The 21,967-nt window shown below is 48.1% G+C and overlaps 1 protein-coding gene across 12 annotated transcripts in view; it reads right to left on the reverse strand.

Annotated features, from left to right (window-relative positions):
- The window catches only part of SLC1A2 (solute carrier family 1 member 2), a 138,908-nt gene that overhangs the window by 69,826 nt on the left and 47,115 nt on the right, over positions 1 to 21,967 (reverse strand). The window contains exon 1 of one of the 12 annotated variants that reach the window (XM_008540250.2): positions 6,635 to 6,717. The exons of 9 other annotated variants lie outside the window; for them this stretch is intronic. The gene's annotated coding sequence lies outside the window, so the exon portion shown is untranslated. Of the gene's footprint in view, positions 1 to 4,357; positions 6,719 to 21,967 lie in introns of those variants that run through there. 2 more of the 12 variants (XM_070564784.1, XM_070564786.1) reach the window with 2 other exon arrangements.

Raw genomic sequence — 21,967 nt, forward strand, 5'->3', positions numbered from 1 at the left:
TTTAAAAGCTAGTAGATTTCACATCAAAATCCAGATTTCTCCTTTCTCTTAAAGTATTGGAAAATCTAGTCATCCTGGAACCTAGATTTCTGAGTGACAACAATCAGCTAGGACTGAGAAGTGAATGTCTTTTAGACAGACATGGATCTCCCAGTGTGCCACAGTACCCACCAGTCCCTATTGCCTCCCTCACACCAAGGCCAAGTATCAAATACCATTTGGCATCATACTGGCACTGCTGTTTTTCTGACAGAAGTGTTAAGATAAAAGTGAACGGTCCCCTAAATTCCCTTACATATCTGCCTGGCTCCTGTTAGGAAAGCAGCCACATCCCATTTAGTTTTGTTACTGTATAGATGCAGGCTTTCCCTACATGCTTAAATGAAATCCCCAAACAAGGGACGAATATTTATTTGCCAGGCTACAAAGTAGGTATAGTGTGGTTTAACAGAGTGAATTACGCTGTTGTTACTAAAGGCGTCACGTAATTTACAACTTCAAGCCAAGTCTCCCAGGGGACAAAACACAGAAGCAAGCGACCTTCCATCTCACCTTCCTGAGAGCAGGCAGAGGGTGGAGTGGGGATCTCATTGTCTTCTCAGCAGGTCTCCTTGTCATCAGGGACCCCAGGATTAGAACTCTCTAGAGTAATGATTGAGCATGTGCTGAAATGCTGAGAGTGACTTCAGCCTTTTGAACCAGTCTGCAGAAGGGGGCGGGGGAGGGTGCAGATTTGGTGATTTGGATTTCTGCTCCTACAGTCAAGCCAGACAGCAGCTATGTGCAGCATCTCTTAAGAGAGACGTTTTGTACAACATGAGAAATGATTGTTAGTCATTTTAAGATGAGCAAGCGAGATTAAGTAACTTGCCTGTTGTCAAACAGCAAGGACAGGGCAGAGGTGGGAATCAGACCCTGGTCTGTCTCTACCAAAAGCCCAATCCTTTTTCACACATTAAGGAAGCTGCAAGAACCTGGAACTTCAAGATGAGAGCAACGTTTTGAGAGGTTCCTTTAATTGCTGTATCATTGAATGTCCCAGGGAGTGCGTGTGTGCGTGTGTGTGTGTGTGTGTGTGCGCATGCACAGAAGGAACGGGTTGTTGTTTTGCATTGTTTGGTCTTATTTTGCCTTCTCATTCTCCAGTCTCACCAACACACCCAACCTCAACCTCACAGCTATTAATTCTTCAGGAATACCTATAAAACTTAGTTATTGAAAACTGCATTCCCCAGGATGTTGGGCATATAGGCAGCTTCAGGCCCAGTTCTTTCAAACTTCAGCCACAGCATCAGGAGGTGCAAAATCACAGGCACTCAATGACGTCACCGGGAACTAATTAGTGAGGACCCAGCATCCCGGGGCCTGTAGTCACTCTTCACCACCGGTTCTCACACTGCGCTGAGGATCCAGCCCCAGAGCGGGCCATTTTGCCTAACGCTATAGCTGAAGAAAATGAAGAAAAAGGATTTTTAATTTGAGATTTTCCTCCCAATATATGAGACCTCATTTTTCAAAGAAAGGAAGATAGTCTGCCATGAATTACTGCTAGGCTCCCAGCAACAATGCAAAGCACATGGGATCCAGTCTCAGACTTTCCCCCCAGAAGATGAGGATGAAACAAGGTTTCTCGGCACTCCCCACCTAGCTCCCTTGGAAGGTGATCAGAGAGGTCAGTTCCTCAACTGCATGCTATTGAATAGCTCCTTTCACCCACTGGGCTTGGTTTTCAATCACAGCAATGATTACACGCCCACCACTTACAGAGCAGACCAGCTCTGCAGTCAGTGACTTCCTCTGCTTGGTCTATACAACAACAGGTATATGGGGGCACTATTACTGTCCCCATTTTATAGACAAGGAAACTGAGGGAACTAATGTGCCTGAAATCACCCACTAAGCAGCAGAACCACAGAGGCAAACCTACCCCTGCCTGACTCCAAAGCCCAAAGGTCTAAAGACTACATTCACGTCGCTGGGCAGCCAATTCAAATCCTCCATCCTTTGTCTGCTCTTTATAACTAGAGCTTAGAGCAGGAGTCGGCAAACCACAGCCCACCATGTGGCCCACAATGGCAAAAGTATTTACTACGTGACCCTATACATAAAAAGCTTGCTGACCTTTGACTTAAAAACACGGTAAAGCAAACTCAAATGTTCCATCCTGGTTGCTGAGGTCTCTGCAGTGCTTAGGACCAGAGGGCTCGATGGCTTGTTTTTGACTCACAAAATATTTTTTCATTGATTTATATAAATGATCCTGAGTAATGACAGTTGGAAATAAATTTGGGGAAAAAGAAAAAAAAAACCCTAAAGAGCTGTGGTTCTAAAATATCCACCACCTGGATCGCAGCAGGGCTGTTGGTTAACCGAAATCTAGGGAGGGCTTTACCGGTCATGAAGAATTTGGTCAATGGGTCTGTCCCACTGAGTAGATGAAGGTGCCCATGGGCCTCTCTCTGTCCATGTCGATGGGGGATTTGAGAGGAACCCTTCCACCGGCATGCAGCCAAATTGAAGACCAGCTGTTTAGATGGCTCCCAGCATGCTAAGCCAATGGGAATAGTGACAAAGAGAGTAGTGAGTAAAGCAATGAGTAACGATGCATTTTATTCACTGTTTTCAAATGTAGCAAGAGGTGTTTGGTAATCTTCATGTAAAACAGAGATCTGAGTCATCCAACGGCAGGGAGTTATGAGTCATCAAATACTTGCTGGTCCAGAATCAGGTTTTTCACTAGCTCAAGAACATGTCAAGAATCTTACCGATACCAAGTCACCACACTACCCAGTTTGGATCCAAAAATCAATGAACCTTTATGCTTCGACTCCATCTATGTGCTCAGATGCACTGGGTGCACATGCGTCTGTTAGGTAGAGTCCTTCAAGGCTGCCGGAGGACGGCTAGAGGAAACAGCTGCGAATTCCAGAACTGCCACTAGTTTGCTGTGTGAACTTGTGCATGTGTCGTCTCTTATCTGAGCCTAAGATTCATCTGGAAAATGAGGTCTTTGACTTGGCTACCTCTGTGCTGCCTTCCAGCTCTTCCAGAATGTGGAGCGGAAGCTCCACTAACAGCATAGAAATAATCCTGAAATACATTGCTGACCTCACTCATAGCTCACGATATCTCAGTATCCAATTAGTGTTATTATAATTATCATCAGCGTTATCATGGTTAGTATCCTTCCTAATAGCATAAATAATAATAACAGCCAGCATTTGTTAAATACTTTATATGTGCCAAATGTTATTTGTTGAGGTCTCTGGAAAAGGTGGGGAAAGAAGATTCTATACTCTGCACCTACATTGCATCTTTTAGACCAGGGGTCAGCAAACTATAGCCTTGGACCAAATCCGGCCCACTGCCTGTTTTTGTAAATAAAGTTTTATTAGAACACAGGCCTGTCATTTACCTATTACCGGCGGTTACTTTGCACGACAGGGCAGAGTTGAGTAGTTGCAGCAGAAACCCTAAAATATTTGTTACCTGGTCTTTTACAGAAAAGACTCACTGACCCCCTCATTTAGCCCCTACACTGCAAACCTCTCGCTCTTGCCCACCACCTAGTACCCACAGCCCATCTCAGGCCTGGCAAATCAGGATACTCCATCCTCATGACCACAAAGATTCAGCAGTGGGATTCAGTCCTAAGACTTTTGCTAGAAATAGTGGCAAGAAGAAGCTGTTTTTTGGCTGAGATTTCTGAGCTACCAGGATGCAAGTCTAAAGCTGCCCAGAGCCTACATGGAAATGACCTGCCTATGTTTGAAAATAGAGATGGAAAGAGAACGAGTCCTAATGATAAGATTCTAGCCTCTGGATCCAACTATGCCTGAAGCTACCTGTAGACTTATCAGCTAATAAACCAACACATTCTTTTGTTCATTTAAATCAAATTAAGTCAGCCTTCTATCACTTGTAACTAAAACAAAACAACTCTTTGAAATAGACACAATTCTTTTCCCCACTGAGTCTTATCTGCCCAAAGTTACAACATAGCTCATGAGTGGCAGAGGCTAGGACCCAGGTCTACGCTGGGCTCTACAAGACGAAGGAACCAGGATCCAGAGCTCTCCAGAAGATCTGGTTAGGATGGGGACAGAACCAACAGAGTATTTTCCTGTCTTTGACGAGGGAACCTTCCAAACCACATCTCTGTTCTCTGGATGGTGGTTCTTTGGGGATCATCCTGTTTTCCACTGTGACTATCCCATGACAACGCCCAGTGGAGTACTGGCTTCTCATGTGCTAATTTGGAGGAAGCTATAATAAAAAGTGGTGTCGTAGCCATTTCTCAGCCTTTCATTCTTGCCATTCTTAACTGGGAAAAAAATCTGCTGGGGAGAAAACTGACCTCCTTCTGTTGGTGCATCCAGTTGTCCAGCCGTCAACACGTGCGGACAAGCAGTCTCCGTGCAGGGGGCGGGGCCGGGGCCAGGGCTGGAGTCACCAACGCGTCAGGGCGGCCTCTGCTGAAGCACTCTCACCCACCCGGAACCACCGATCCCACAGGGCACTGAAGGGAGCAGAATTTGTCACCCCAAAATATGCCTCATTGGCGACAGGATCTGTTTGAGCTGAAAGCAATGAAGACTCAGCAGACTCAGGAAAAACTTTTTATGTCCCCTTTAACTGCCTAAACGAACCTAGAAAAGGGGCCTGTACCCAGAAGAAAGCTATTACCGCAGACAACTTTTTCATCTGAGAGACTTTTCTGTGCGGCAGGGCAAACATTTGTTTCCCAAACATTCGCTCTTCTTCTCTTCCTGTGAATTTCCTTCCTCCCCTTTGAAGCCCCAGACCCCTACCCACTGGTTCCTTAACTCAGGATGGTGCATGAGCCTCAATTGCTTGCCTACCTCTGGGTCTCATATCTCTGTGAGGTTCCCATACAAATATACATAATTAAATTTGTCTGTCTTCTGTTAATCTCTCTTTTTATTACAGGGGTTTCTCAGCCAAGAAACTAGAAGAGTAGAGAGAAAATGCTTTTTCCTCCTCTACAGCATCGTCTCACGTTCTGCTTGGAAGAGAAGGACAGACTCCAGGAGACGACATTTAGTGCAGGGTATGGAGACCCAGTCTCTCAGGGGGGACTTGGGTTGGCGTGTGACTCAATGCTATGCCTTCACCAGGTGGAGGACTTCATAATGAGGGCTAAACCTCAGACAGGTGACCTGGGCAACATGCAAGACCCTCTGTCAGCACGCAAGACCCTCTGTCAGCACGCAAGACCCTCTGTCTGCACGCAAGACCCTCTGTCTGCACGCAAGACCCTCTGTCAGCACGCAAGACCCTCTGTCAGCACGCAAGACCCTCTGTCAACAGGCAAGACCCTCTGTCAGGGGTGTCCTCGTCCCAACACACCAAACCAAGATGAGAGAATGAATTCGAGAATTTTGAATACCACAAGAGTTAAGCAAAAGTTGGATTGCAAGAATGGATGGATGGATGGATGGATGGATGGATGATAGATAGATAAATAGATAGATAGATAGATAGATAGATAGATAGACGCATACATACAAAAATGCACACACTTACAATTGTATATACAAAGATTACAGACAGTATCTCTGGAAGGATCACGGGACACCATCAGCAGCAGGGTCCTCTAGAAGAATGAGTAAATGGGCATCTCCGGTGAGAGGGAGACACAACAATCAGTGCAGACTCCTCGGCACAGCTTGAATGTTTGGCCATGTGTGTTCATTACCTTTTTAACGTAAGGATTAAAAATGAGAGAATTGCCAAAAACATATTTAGTGACAAACCCCTCTTGGTTTCATCTCCCAATGATCCGACAAGTTAAACAACCAGAACCGCATTTCCTCCGGCTTCCTGGTTAAGCTTTTCTCTTTGAGGCTTTGTTATGTTGGCCACCGCAGACACTCACCCCGATGTGAGCTCTGCTCCCGTGTCACTTCCCTGAGCAGAGAGAAGAAGCAACGGGACCCAGCTTGTGCCAGGCAAACATGTTGACCTGGGACCTGCTGCTTTGGGGTCCGCACTAGCTCAGAGGTATAAGGGAAAGAGTGGGATTAGGGAGTCCGCAGTTCCAGCCACAAAGCCTGCAGTCCATCTGGGCGCAGCCAGGGCCAGGATAGGGTTTCTCTAGCACTGAGATCAAAGAGATGACCTCAGCCTGGCCCCCGAGACACTCAAACTCCTCGGAATGGTCTGAGCTCCTTATGGACTTTACTGCAATCAATGGGCAAAGTTTAAAGCATCAAGAGAAGGGGACATGAAACAGGTGTCCAGCACAATTCTGAATCACTCCATGTCCCCTGCCCCAGACACACACACACAGGCACACACACCCAGGCACATACACACAGAGGCACACACACACACATTCTATGAGAAGGACCTGGGTCTGGCTTCATAGCCCAGTGCCCTCACTCTCTAGCTGTAGGATCCTCAGCAACTCACTTCCTCCCTGAGCCTCAGCTGCCTCATCCACACGAGGAAAGAGGATTGTGGAGAAGATTAAATTAAACGCAGTAACTCCTGCTAACTGCCGCCACATAATAGCAGTCCTGTCCTTTCTTCTTCCCTCTTCCTTCGGCTGTTTCAGAAATAAGAGAATGCTTTTCAAAGAATTCAATTGCCTGAAAGAGACAACACAAACCTCTGTCGAAATGAGCTTTCAGACTTCTTAGAGAACTCTGCAGACGCTCCAGAGAGACTCAGATCTCTGAACTCTTGCGTAACAAGTTACGTAAGGGTTATCTTAGTCCCCCAACGTGCCTCTGGGATTATGACGTGGAGGCTAAGGTCAAAGGAAATTATGCAAGCGTAATCCTGGGAAACGAGCAAACAGAGAGGGAGCAGTTCCAGAAGCAAACCAGCAGTCTGCTGCCGTCAGTCTCTGAGGCCAGGGGTGCTGAGCCTGAGAAACACGGAGGCTGGGACACCATAGAGCAGGCTCTTGAAGGCCACCTGCGGCGCTGTAACTGACCTCTTCCCTGCCGCCTCCCCGGGAGGCCCAGGACAAGCAGCCTGAGAGCAGGCAGAGCGAGCCAGGGACCCGAGACTTGGTGCGGGGCTCCACCAAGAAGTGTGTAAACTACTAGCTGCACGTCAGCCCTGGAGGAGAGGCACTTCCGAAACACTAGTCTTATTGATGAAAATGCTTGAAACCACCTTAAAAACCCACCAACAGACGGTGCATCGCAAGCAAGATACAAAAAGACTCAACCACCAGAGAAATCAGGGCCAAGCAAATGAAAACCACAGTTTTTGCACATCAAATTGACAAAACATGCTTTTAGTTATAACATCTATGAAATGTGCATGCGCATGCACAAAGATGTATATTCTTAGCAGAATTGCTTGTATCAGTAAAACCTGAGAAGTAACCTAAATTCCATTGATAGGGAGACAGCTGAATGACTTGGATACATTTTGATGCAATGAAAGCCTGTTAAACAGAAGAGATATCTCTATAAGAACTGACATAGACAAATGTCCAAGATACAGATACATGAAAATTGTATGTGCACGTGTCCATTTATAACGCACGGAGAGAAATTCTGGAAGGAGAAGCAGAAAACTGTTTGCTAGGGCTGTTTCTGGGACTGGAAGACGGTTTTAGAGGAAGGTGTGTGAGGGAGCTTTTTGTATATTTTTGTAGGTTTTGACTTGTAAAACAATTCTATCTTCACGTGTCATGCTGTATAATTAAAATTTACTTTGAGGAATGTTGAATCAGCCATCCTCAACATGTGGAAGAGGACAGTATTTTTTTAAGGCAGGAAAATATTAACTTTTTAAAGACTAAGGAGTGGCCACTTATAAAGGAGGTGACCAGGGAGATAAGTTCCGTGTGCTGAACTGACTTCCAAGCTGACCGCATGCAGACACTGACAAAGAGAACCTTCTATCTGAAACGATTCTGAGGTTTACGCTTAAGAAACAAAGCAAATAACTCGTCTAGCAGAGACCAGGGTTTGTTTCTCTCAGATGGGTTGCACCTCCCGGAAGAGTGGGGTACCTTTTATTGTCTCCCTTAGAATTAGAGGAGAATGGAGAATCTTTTCTCTTAGTCTCAATTCCACATTACCTTGCTCAGAAACAGGGGCACCTGCATCCATTCACACAGGAGTTCACATACCAGGGAATTCCAGCCCCAAGCTGACTCTGGTCATCCAAGTTCAGTTCCCGGGGCATCTTCCTCAGAACGTAACAGTAATGACTCGAGGATAGGACTGCAGTTCACAAGTGAGACTGCCATCCCGTCCCTGCTCTGACACCCTGCGAGGTCTCAGACAAGTGACAAAAGCCACGCTGATGTGTCAGTAGCGTTACCACCCCATGTTCAAGTGGGGATAACCTATTATCTGTGCACCAGACAATAACAATTAATATACTAATAATATCTGCACACAGGATCCGCCCCCTCCACGTTTACACGCACACACAGAGGTCTGGCGATGCAAAGGACTGATGAAATTAACAATAGATGCACCAACGCTGTGACGTCCCTAGCAGGCTTTTGCCTAAACATCTACTGCAGTGCCCAGGTGACATTCCAGAGCAGAGGAAATGAGCGGGACCCAAGGTACATGGCCGACAAGTTGCCCCACTGAGAACCCAGACTTTCGTTTTCCATCACTTAAAATATATATTTTTTACATCTGAGACCCAAATATGATCACAGTTATTAATTTGTTCATTCATTCATCCATCCATCCAGCAGATTATTTTTTTATTTTTGAGGAAGATTAGCCCTGAGCTAACTGCTACCAATCCTCGTCTTTTTGCTGAGGAAGCCTGGCCCTGAGCTAATATCCATGTCCATCTTCCTCTACTTTATATGTGGGACACCTACCACAGCATGGCTTGCCACACAGTGCCATGTCCACACCCGGGATCCCAACCGGCGAACCCTGGGCCGCCGAAGTGGAACATGCGCACCTAACTTCTGCACCACCGGGCCGGCCCCTTCCAGCAGATATTTACCGAGCATCTGCTCTGGGCTTGGCACTGTTCTCCACACTCCAGAAACAGCAGTGAACACAATAGAGGCTTACAGACTAAAGGAGGGAGATAATACACAATCAATGTCACACCACAATAACTACTGTAAAGAACTATGAATTGACATAATGGTGAGTGGGATAGAGAGCGACAGGGCACTATTTTATATAACTTGGTCAGGAGTGACATTCAATCAGTAACTTAAAGAAATAAGGGTGGTCATGTGGGATCCTGGGGAAGAGTATTCTGAGAGGGCAGACAGCAAGTGCAAAGGCCCTGAGGCGAGAGCAAGCTGGTGAATTCTACAAATAACAAGGAGGATCTCCTCACTATTAAGCACACAAGCAGAATTCTGTGAGTGCAAGCTTGACGGGATTAAGCGACTCTCCTCCTGCAAATGCACATACAGAAAAATTTCCCTTACAGCCAAAGACCCCTGAAAACCTTTTACCCACGGCCCCTGGTTAAGAACCTCTATTTTACTCAACTATTGAAGACTGTTGCTTTGGACACGGCCTGTGACTGAGTCCTGGCTGCCGTGCCTCGTGAGCTCAAAGACAGACAAAGAGGAGGCCACAGCCCCTCTTTAGACAATCTGCTGGTTCTGAATTTCCAAAGAAATTCTCTGGCTTGGGGGACTGAGAAATTACCCCGGGACAATGACGAGCACGCTGGCGCCCACCGCCCCTGTCTGTGCTGGGAAGGGCTTCCTGCGTCCCCAGCGCCCTGCTGCACCGATCCCAGGGCCCGGGAGCCGAAAGGCGGTCCAAGAATCGAGCATTCCGTGGGCGCAGCTCTACTGCAGAGGGAGGGCAGGTCGCTGATGAACACTTTTGGCTTGTCTCTAAGCTGAGCTTTGGGTGCCCCAAGAGTCAAAAATCAATAGCAGTAATTCTGTGAAAACCATAACTAGGCCAGTTTAAGCGGCGTGCTGACCACGACGCCGCCTTGGCCTGCTCTGCGACTCCCGGTGTGGCGACCATCGCACCCGGTCACTTTTGCTCACACCAGGCTCCACCACCCCCGGCCGGCCCTCCACCCGGCTCTCCCAGCCGGTGGTCGCGCCATCTCTGCACAGGAGCCCCGGGGATGTGATTCCCTGGTCTCCGTGCTGGCCTCGCCGGCGCCAGGCAGACACAGCCAGACGCCAGGGCCTTCGCTGTGAGACTGTGGGGGCCGGGAGGGACCAACCGGGACAGGTGGGAAGCAGGACACCAAGAAGTCCAGACACGGGGCGAGGGGCAGGGGCTGGCAGGGGTAACTATGACACCCTTCCCACCAGACTCTCTCCCTGTCTCTTAAAAAAAAGGAAATTGCTTTATTGTGTGCTTTTTAGATTATATAACTAAGATGCACTTTATTTACAGAAAGACAAAAAAGAAAGGGAAAATCACCAGTAAATCTCATTGCCAGGAAAGCCTAAGTGATAGCCAAAGCTTGTCCCAAGCATTGTTTCAAGTACACTCATTTAAACTCATTTTTTACATCTCACGCCACTCTAGAGGGGGACACTGTTTTAAGACCCATTTTGCAGATGAGTAAACTGAGGCACAGAGAAATGAAGTAACTTGCCGGGGTCTCATAGTTCTTACGCAGAGGAGCTGGGATTCGGGCCCAGATCCATGTTCTTAAGGCATCGTAACCCCGACTGCGCTCCCCCGAGGCGTCCATCTCTCCCCAGGTGCGCTCTCTGGGGTCTGGAGCAGCCGGGCCTCCTCCCCCAGACCCCACGGCTGCTCCTTCTGCTGCCAGCCCTGCAGCCCTCTGGCAGCTTCCCCGAGAACCGCACATCCACCAGAGTCGACAGCAAACTACACGGGGGGAGCCACGTTTCAGGCCCCTCTGGATGTGCTGAGCATCTGGAACACGCACGGACCCTGGGGGACAGTGACTGGGACCCCGCGCTTGACCACAAGGGCCTCGGTCTAACAGCAGAGACGTGACATATAAACAAGAACTACGGACAAGAAAAATGTGCGGAGACTCGGCTTTTCGGGCGCAGGGTCATGCGGTGTTCCCTGGGGGCTCATAGGAGGTGTTCAGCAGGTGTTTGTTGAGCGACTGTAAGAACCTTGTCTCGGCGCTTGCTCTCTTTTGAAATCACGAATAAGTCAGAACGACTTTCCAGGTGAAGCGACAGCTCAGCTGAGACTCGGAGGCTGGATACGACCTGACAGAGCGGAAGGGAGCGGCAGGGGAGCTGCCGAGGCCTTGGGTGGAGCACCCTCGGAGGGGCAGAGGAGGACCACGTGCTCGGGCGGGGCTTCCGTAGGCAGGGGGTGTGGCTCCAGGGGGGCCAGGCAGGGCAAGGAGGCTCGAATCTTCCAGGTGCTGCAAGGCCGAGGAAGGAGTTCAGACTTGGGGAAAGGACGTGTCTGAAGATGACGGTCTGAGAGGCAGCCCTTCAGCCAGCTCTCCAGCTGAGAACACAGGCAAGAAAGAGGACTGCAAGGAGTGCTCTGGACAGACGGCAGCTCAACTCACTGGCTCCCTGGAGCCCCCTCCCTCAGCCTCAGGGGCCTTTAGACCACCTTAAAGACCAGAATGGATTACAAGCCGATTTCACCTCCCCGGCAAAGTCCAATCCACTAATAGTGGCTACCTAGAGCAATGTGTTGAGAAAGATTCCGAAGTTGAATCCGGATGCAGAGTGAATGAGTTCTCTGATTGTTAGCAATATCTGCCATGGACACAAAATCGAGAAGCAGCCACATATGTGCCCGTATTTGCCATCCTTGCCTTCAGTAACTTGCAGTCGTTTTATTTCTTAGATATGGGCTCATTTGGAGGAGAGACCATCATATTTCTCTGTGCACCCAGCCCTGTGCCAGGCGGGCAGTGGGGAAACAGAGAGCGCTCTGCCCAGCAGATGTTTGTTAAATGAATGATCAAACTCATCTGTTCCGAAGAAAAATGAACACAAAGAAGCTGGATGCTGAGAGCTTTAGGAATGCAGGCGTGGCAGAAAGGGCCTCTTCTCCTGAAGCCGGCTTTCCATTCTGACCCTGCCCGAGGCCGGAATCCCCGTGACAGGTCTGGGCTCACCTGGGTTGCACTGAGGCAGTCGGTGTTCAGGGAAACACCCAGCCCTCAGAGAGCCTCCTGACGCTGCCCTGCAGGAGGTGTGGGTACTGACACAGCTACCGAATCCGGGAACCGCTGAGCAGAGCCCCACTAGGGGCTGGCTGTGGCCCAGGCTAGGGCTGCAGCGCCCCTCTGCCGTCCGCGTTCACGAGAGAGAGATGGAGTGCAAATGCAGGGCACGCCCGGCCTGGCCTCCTCCGGGGCTGGTGAAAGAACTGTCTAGAATTGCGTTGGGCCGGCAGACATGCATTCCTGAGGGTCTCCCCTTAAGTATTTATTGATGAGTAAACCCAATCCTTCTCTTTACTGTCTGTCCCTCAACCCTCAGCAGGGTGCCTTGCAGGCAGTGGACGCCCAGTAAATGAGACAGAAACGTGACATTTAGAGAACTCCCAGATGGATGGGGAGGAAGGCAAATGGTGAGAAGTTATGGTCCAAGAGGGAAGTAACGCCCTGAGAGGGGAGAAGAGAAAGCACACAATTAACCGCCAAAAGAATCGACGTAGACACACGTCAGTGCTCTGGAATTAGGAAGACAACGAGATGGATGGAACCGATTGGAACAGACTCACACAGGAGGATGTGCTGAGCTGGAGACTCAGGTAGACTTTCCATACGGAGAGAAAAGGGGAGAGGATGCATCACACAGGAAACGAGCACAGCACTCCGGGGCAGGAGGGAAAGGCCAAGTTCAGAAGCAGACAGAAGGGAAGGTACGTGGGTGGTGCATCTGGGAGCAGCCAGGGCGAGATGGAAGCAGGGACAGGAGGCCGGCCGGTGGCAGGAGCCAGGCAGCGAGGTCAGGGCGAGCGCCCAGGGCCTGGAAATGCAACTCTCAGAAGGGATTTCTGATGAAACCCGGGGAGCTGTCTTCCTCAGCTCAGCTGCTCTTCCTCCCTCCCTCTGTGGGGAAACACAGAAGGAGAAAGGCCCCTCCCCTCCAGATTCTCAGCGTCCTTAGCTCCAGGCAGCCACCCAGGGGCCCGAGAAAGTCCCGTCTCTCCCATATCAGAGCTGCTATCTCAAGCACCTGCTCCTCACAGGACACCTCGCTTTAAAGGAAGGCAGCCCCAGACACTGGGGTTTCCAGTACGCTCGTCTGTGTGCGTACAATTTCCTGCGTGCTGCACGCCTGGGAGGGTGCCGAGAGGCTGACACGCAGTCCTTGGACTTGGGGCTGACAGGTCAGCAGCTGAAGAGGCCATTTCTGTTTTGTCCCTCTCTCTCCCAGCAGGGACAGAGTCCTGTCGAGTTAGAGACTCATAGGTGGGATAGTCATGACCAGGGGCTCAACAAGTCCCAGCGTCACCACTGACCAGCTGAGGAGCCTGGGAGAGTGTCTTCCTGTCTCCGAGCCTCAGGTTTTCTCCTCTATGAAGTGGCTGAATGGGATGAGCCACGTGATGGGCTCAGTACAGCGCCTGGCACGTGGTCAACACTCCATAGTTATCTGCCAGGGTGTTCCAGAGAATACTGGAGGCTCCCCACTGATTTTAGGACAGGCAGACTGACAATCAAATGACAGGAGGACACCTCCCAGAGGCTGAGCCTTTAACGCTCATTAACTCTTCTTGTTCCAGCTCCTTGTTTACAGATGGGGAAACCAAGAGAGTCTTCTGCCACCTTGTTGCAGCCTGCGTGATGTGGGCGTGGAAGATGGGATCAACATCTGTTGAGCATCTCCAGCGAGACCAGCATCTGAGGCCAGACACGTCATAGACTTTATCTCTCTTAACTCACAACAACCCAGAAGGTACAAATGCTTCCCCTGGATTAAGCGAGATGGTTAAGGGAGGTTGAGGCTGTGAAACTCTCCCGAGGTCCTATAGCTAATAGATTTCGGAGCCGGGATTCACCCCAGGTCTCTCCAGCCACCTCACGCTGCTCTCCGTCTCCTGACCTGAGTCAGACCCAAGCCCCCAGCGTGGAGGTCCTTCCACAAATGCACACTGAGGCGAGGTCTAGCCCAGCTTTTCCACGGAAGGCCCTGAAACACTTGGCTGAAGCAACACGCCTTTTGATGATTTATTCAAACGCTCTTAACTGCCCCCTCAAGGCTGACTGGGAAGATGTCCGGCTGGGCTGGAGCCTCTCTCTGCTCTGGGTCTGGATCCAGACCTCAGGATGGGAGACCTCCCACAGACATTGGAGGCACCCTCAACCGCTGGCCTGGAAAATGTAATGGAAGGTGCCTTGAGAGTCCATTCTTTCGACCACCCTAAACCTTGAGCCCCCTACCGCTGTGGGAGAATATGCTAAAGCCCCCGACATTTCTCTTTCTTTTTAGAGACTTTCTTACAGAATGAACCTATCTACCCACTATCCTCATATAATGGAGTCTGCCAACCCAGTCTTGGTTTGCGAGATTAATGCTAATAACATAGCTAAGGTCGCTCACATTTATTGAGCACTTACTCCAGTCAGGTTCCATCCTCCAACAACCCAAGGAAACAGATATCCTTAGTGCCACTTCATAGATAGGAAAACTGAGTTGTAGAGGGTGAGGCAGGCTAATCAAAATCAGGCAACTGATTGGTGGCAGAGACAGAATCCAAACAGAAATGCTTTCCTTAGGAGCCCGTGCTCTGCTCGCTGTGTCACATTTTCTCCAGGGACACTAGCGGCTAGCTTCCCATTGCTTCTTCACCTCCCTGAATGACCGGCGCCATCTCCGCTCTCACAGATGGCACGTCACTTCCTCCTGGATGTGGAGTCTGTCTAAAGAACACTCCAGACCCATGTGCACGTGCGTCCCAGCCATTCCACCCCATCCAGCACGGGCCACAAGGAGGTTTATAAGGTAAAAACAGTCTGGCTTTTAAGTAATATTTAACAACCCCATGAGATACAATATCATTTTGAGTGCACTGTGTGTACATTTAAAAAGCAACGTAGAAAACTACATATATACCATTCTCGCAATTTCATAAAAATTGTACGTTGCATCGAGATGCAAAAAAAAGACAGCACAAAAGAGTCTCCGTGGCTGTTTGTAATGGTAGGATAATGGATGGTTTTGATTCTTTCCTTTACATTCCAACTTTCTACAACAAACATGAAATAAGCTCTATAAGAACCAAAAAGTTTACAAAAATAAGCAGATTGACCCCTAAAAAGTCTGTGTTATACAGAGCAATCATGGAGAACCTCGCCAGCACAGCCTCCCACACCCCACTGCTGGCACACCGTGTCCTGGACCTGAATTCATGCTCCATCTAGCACTCCTCGTTTTTCACGCCTGCCTCTGATGCTGAGAGTCAGTGCCGGGAGTGAATTACCCTAACTCATCCACGCCCCTTTCCAGTCTGCACCACAGCCTTCTTGGGGTGCGGGGGTAGGGGGCTAATGACCAAAAGCCCCGTGGTGCAGCCAGCCAATTTCTGGCTGGCAGATGGGGCAGGTCAGCTCTTTATCCACTCCCGCCTTGGCCGAGCCTCAGAGGTCACAGAGAGGAGGCATCTTCATCCTGTCCCACAGCCCGTCTGTCTGTCAAGAAGCCTCTCCAATGCTGCCTCCTGAGAACCAGCCAGCCTCCACTCGCTTCTGCAGAGGACCGGCACAACTTTTCCTCCTAATACTGTCAGCCAGCTGGAACTGTAAGATGTCTCAGAGTACGCAGTGTTGCCCCAGAGGCAGGGAGCTGTCCCTGTTTTGTCAGACAGCTTGATGGACACATGTCACCACGAGGACTGGGCTGAGATGGTGGGGAGTGAGCTAACACGATGACTGAAGGGCACCACAGGAGGGATCCACGGGGCTGGGGACTGGGGGCCAGGGAGCCGGCGAGGAAAGGCAGGCGCAAGGCAGGCGCCTGTGTAGCGGAGATGGCCAGTGAAGACTGTCCCAGCTGGTGGGGGTGGCCGGGGGGCCTTCAACAATGATAACGGCGATGGTCGCAGCAGTAACGATGACGTTGGCAGTCATGATAGCTGACGTCTGCACGGCACTTACTACAGGCTTTCCTCCAAGCGCTTTCCTCCATACCCACAACCATCCTGTGAGGTGGGTGCTACTCCTATTCCCATTCAACAGGGGAAGAAACTGAGGCACCAAAGAGTAAAGCTACCTGCCCAACATGACACAGCAAGTGGCAGAGCGGGGTTTTGAGAATCTCAGCCGGACTTCAGAAGCTTTGTTCGTTTTTTCATTGGAGTATAACTGACATAAATGTTATGTTAGTTTCAGGCGTACAACATGGCAATTTGATGTTTTTATAGATTACGAAATGATCATCACACTAAGTCTAGCTACCATCTGTCACCACACGACATTACTGCCATATTAGTGGCTGTATTCACCATGCTGTACGTTACATCCCTGTGGCTTATTTTGTTGTAACTGGAAGTTGCTACCTCTTGGTCTTCTTCATCTGTTTCACCTACCCCCTCACCCCCTCCCCCCTGACAACCACTAGTTTGTTCTCTGTATCTGAGTCTGTTTCTATTTTGTTATGTATGTTCATTCGTGTTGTTTTTTATCTTCCACATATAAGTGAAATCATATGGTATTTTTCTTTCTCTGTCTGACTTATTTCACTTAGCGTAACACCCTCTAGGTCCATCCGTATTGTCGCAAACAGACCTCTGTTCTTAACCACATCGTCACACTGTCTTTCCCTAAGGGCAGGCGTGCCAAAGGCGCCCTTGTATTCTGCGTGCTGTTCTGTTCTGCAGTGTGAGCCACCCCTTCTCTCCTGCTCAGACCTCAGTGACGTCTGCCACACTCGCAGCCCTGTGACCATGGAGCTGTCAGGAGCGAGGGATCGGCACATCTTCCAGGGAGGGAAGATGGGGTGGAAAGCTGCCCGTGCAGGAGGTGACAGAGTGGACAGCAAGAATCAACAGAGGCAGGACTCAGAGCAGGGGGCCTTGGAGAAATGCGCGTTTCCAGGAACCCCTGGAAACATGGGACGGGCGCTCAGCGTCCCTCCGAACATGAGCTGGAGCTTCAGGGTGATTCACCTACATCATAAAGGACACCAGGGTCCCAGGCCAAGCCAGAAGATTGCTGACGTTTCCAGACACTTGAGTTTTGATGCCTTATTTCCTTGGATCTAAGATATGCTTTCTTTTTTAACATTTTAAAATTTGTGCAATTGAGATGCATACTATATTCAATATATACACCTACAATAGCGTTTCTCTTTCTACTTGAAAAGCTGTCATTAAGTTGTTTGTGCAGCTTACAATGAGCGGTGTTGCAGAATGGAGTTTAAGAGCCTTCTGACGGAGGCAGATGGAGCTGCCCGACCTTCTCTGTCACCTGTCTCTTTACCACTAAGGTTTCCACTACTCGAGCCGCTCCTCCAAACGTGCGGGGCCCCACCTCTGCCTCACCGCGGGCTCCTGCTCACCCTTCCGACCTGGGATCAAACATCACTTCCTCCGAGAGTCCCCCTACCTAACAGACCGGGTCCACCACCCCCACTGGACTGCACCCTCTGTGAGGGCAGGATTGGGACTTTTACTTCTCATTGTTAAATAACTCGTCAAGAACACAATAAGAATTTCAATAATATTTTGTTTCATGAATAAATTTGAGTCGAAGACAAATGATTGATTCCCACCTCAGATCATCAAAAATTCCTTTGGATAATCCTTGGCAAATAGCACCAACAACAAGGCTGGCCACGCACTAGATCTTCAGAAGGGAAGGCAGTCGTGCCAACGTTCTACATTCACGGGCTGTGCTGATATTGACTCCACTGCATGTTAAATAATACTTAGGCATTTACTATTATTTGTGCCTTTTGCCCTACTGGCTCCTAGTGACTCCTTCTTACTCCTATTTCATTTATAAGCCAAAGTCTCACTGGGAAAGAGGTTAAATAAAGAATATGACCATGACATTTAGTGCAATATTAATATCCATTTGAAACCTTGAGGAAGGAAGACTGCAACAGAGCCATCAGAATGGTGCAGAATAATTAATATTATTATTAATATTCTTTAAAATCCTATAATCCTATCAACCATTGAGAAAAATTTCACACTTACAAGGTCCTTAGAAACCCCTGAGTCTGGCTGTTTTGCAGAAAGGAGCAAAGATACAAGTCAGCTACTAGATGACAGACGCATCCCACTGGGGGCATACTGGGATGAGAGACCCCACGAGAATAAAAAGAAAAGCTTGAGGTCAAGGCTTGGTACTGGCCCACTTCTTCAAGTGTTTCTCTTTTGCCCCAACACAGCAGTTCTCAACCAGGGGCAATTGTGTAATATCTGCAGACATTTTGGGTTGTCACAACCGGGGAGGAAAGATGCATATGGATGGAGGCCAGGGATGCTCCCAAACATCCCCCCAACAAAGAACCATCCGGCCCTAAAGCCAACAGTGCCCAGGTTGAGAACCTGCCCTGAGAGGAGTCAGAGAAGACGGAGGACCCGGATGAGCACAGGGCAATTCCTCACACTCCTCACCCCCACCCACAGCACACTGCCACTCCCACCACCCCACACCACACCTAAGGTGTGCATTCCATACCGAGGTGCTGTCTACCCGACGTGCACAGAAATATATACCAGACGACAGGCCCAGCCCCACCAGAAACAAGACACATCTTCAGGGAGCAGTGATTTGACTCAGAATTTGCTGGAATGCCTTGACTCTAACATATACATTCTCCTTGTATTTTAACATTTCTGAAAATGGAATGTGCCTTGTAATGACGAGAACGTGTTCTGAGAAATGCATCGTTAGGCGATTTCGTCGTTGCACGAACGTTGTAAAGTGCACTTTCACAAACCTAGATGGTCTAGCCTCCTACTCACAGGCTCTATGGTACTAATTTTATGGGACCACTGTCATATATGCGGTCCGTTGTTGACCAAACTTCATTATGTCGCACACGACTATAATGTAATTTTTCCCCCCAAAATGCTGTTATGAAATCAACTGAAACTCTTCTAAATGATTACATATTAGAGTCAGAGAAACATGGTAGTTTAAAACATAACATATGGAGATAAACACAAATAGACGACCGAGCATGGTATAAAATTTTCTTGAATTCCAAGGACACAGCACAGGCTTCAAAGAATGTCTCCCTTGTGTCAGGTTCCTTCGGCCAGTGTGAGTTCACACTCCTCTACCTTGTTGATAGAAAAGCTTAAAGTGTAGACCTTACTCTCAGGATGGAACAGGACCAGCGACCAGGGGGGTCCACGGATGAGATCAACCACGGTGGGCTCCCTTTTAAACCTCAGCATCCTAGAGGCCTGATCTGCCTCCTCCTGGCCCTCAGCACCCTCCTCCTGCATCTGCACTCCATCATCCACCACGGCCCCTCCCCTGGTCTCAACTGTAGCTAGCACTTTCCGGTGATTAGCCCTTGGGGGCATACTGAGGCTCAGTGGGAGAGAAGCACACATGGGTCCTGCCCGCTGACCATCTCGTTTCACCACACGGATGCTGCAACTCAGCAGGGAGTGGTCAACACACCAGCTTTAGAGTGGGCGAGGCCAGTTACAGATCCAGACTCGACATCCTCGCTGCTTGTCTCCTTGGACAGCGAAGTAACTCTGTGGGCCTCCGTTTTCTCAAATAGAAAGTAGCAGGGACAAATAGGAGCATTGCCCATTAGAGTTGTTTTTTCTCTTTAGATGTAAATAAAATAATCGTGTGAAATACATGGTGTGTGGTCAACTGCCCACATCAGTTGGTTTGCTCTTCTGAGCAAGTTGTAAGGTATCAAAGATTCCAGAGCCTCACACTTAGCCACACTTTGGGAGTTCCTGAATGCACTGAGTGCCATCAAATACACCTAAACTGGAGGAGCCCGTGATTTTTTTCCAGATTCATCCTCACAAACCCATACCATATCATGAGTGATTTTTATCAGGGAGATTATGGGCATGTGTTGCTTTGCTCTATAAAATTTTCAAGGATAAGATCCTTGACACACCACTGGTGTCCCTGGATCACAGAAAGGTTGAGTTGGAGAGAATTCACTAACGTTCGTGCGCTTCTCCGACTAAGCGTTATGGCGCGCATCTGCTGAGATTGCCAAGACTCCAGCAACCCCCGGCTCCTCTAGAACTCTGGGCAGAAAGGGGGTGCATTCCAAGACAGCCATGTTTGGTTGAGAACATATTGCATCTTTTCTCTCTGAGGCAACGAAATTCAAGGACCCTTCTCCATCACTTGGAAGGAAATTGGTTCTGAAGTTCTGGAATATCACTTTCTCTTGTTGTTTAGGGTTGTCTGGAAGCATTTAGGGTTTCCTAACACCTATTAGGTGAATGGCACTAAGAGATGCACATTTTCTGACAATTTGGGGAAAAGATAAAGGAAAATGAGGGGAAATGAAAATGAAAGTAATCCTTGTTCTTCTGGAACTTTTCCCAAATATAAAGTCACTATGTTAATTTTACTTTTAAGTATTGTTTATTAGGTAATAATTAACTTGTCACTCATTTAACTTAAACATTTTATTGTAAGCACTGTATGTATCTCTTATCATAAAAAGGTAACAGTTTTAAAAAGTAAAGTCAAACTTATTTAACTTAATTTTAAATCCCTACAAGGCAGCAAATATAAATATAATGACTTGAATCAGACACAAGGGGGGCTTTGTGCAGACAAGTACATTTGCATATCATGGGTGGCAATATTAACTGGATTTAGTTTTTCTGGAAATAGCTAACAAGTATTAGAAATCTGTGTGTGTTCATGGGCCTGGTAACCCCATTTGAGAATACAGTGCATGGAACAATCTCCAAGACACATACATTCAATTGAGAGAACGATGGTCATTTGCAGCACTATTTATAAAACAAAAAAATCAGAAAAAGCACGGTTCAATCACTGCAAAAAGGTTAAGCAAATGATGCCACAGCAACAGTGAAGTGTAATAGAGCCATTAAAAGATCTAATTTCTTACCCATATTTGCATATAGCCACCTGGTGCATGTCCATGCAGTGGGGCACATAGCAGGTCCTATGCATGACACGCACACTAAGAGTGGCCGTAAGGACAGTCATCAGGGCTAGAAAGGACTTTAGAATAAGAATTTACAGTAAAATAGTTTAATTTCCATTTCCTAAAAAAAACGGAAGGGGGAAACAGACTAAAAAGCGGCTGTAAGACTAACGGTGTACAATCGGATCTCAGCTAGGGGTTGTCATACGTAATGACCAGAAGGAGATGCTCTTTACCAGTAATTCCCTCTGGCCGAAGGAATTGCGGGTGATTTTTTTTCCTTATTTATACTTTTAAGTATTTTAACCGTTCTCTGCAATTACCATATAGAACTTTATAATCATAATAGTCTTTAAAAAAAAACTGTAAATAAATGAACTTTAAGGAACTAGTTTTAAACTGTGAGGAAAATGGGCCAGTGTGTGAACAGAATAAGTCATTCATATTATTATGAAAAAGGAAAATCATTAGGTTTCCCCCAGCTTTGCATCATGCACAGTGCCAAGCACATTCAGGAAGCCCTTGCTCGAGATCCAAATTTCCCACTTTATCTATTCTTTCTGATTGCCCGAATTATTGCCATCATCAGTTTCTGCTTCATTTGACCTACTATTTTTTTTAATCATCTTTTTGGACTTCTGAAAACAGAAACCAACATGTAAAAGTATAGCGTATTTGAATATTGTCCCAACTCTGGTAAACCCTACAACTGTGTTCCAAACCTGGTGAACACGCAGTAGACACGTATCGAAGGACTGAATGAACACCAGCCATTCTCCTTCCAATTCTGGAGGAGAAAAGGAGTGATCTGAAGGGGATAAATCGCAAGGGGAACTGGTGGTCTTTGTCTCACCCACACTGTGTGTTGCAAGAGGGAAGAGAGACGCCCAACGTGATCCCAGAGTCTAACATCCGAGCCAACAGCTTATGATTTAGCAATGTAAGAAAATACCCTTCCAGGACGCAAACCAAGCCTGC

This window comes from Equus przewalskii, chromosome 11 (assembly GCF_037783145.1).
Source record: "Equus przewalskii isolate Varuska chromosome 11, EquPr2, whole genome shotgun sequence".
NCBI classification, from domain to species: Eukaryota; Metazoa; Chordata; class Mammalia; order Perissodactyla; family Equidae; genus Equus; species Equus przewalskii.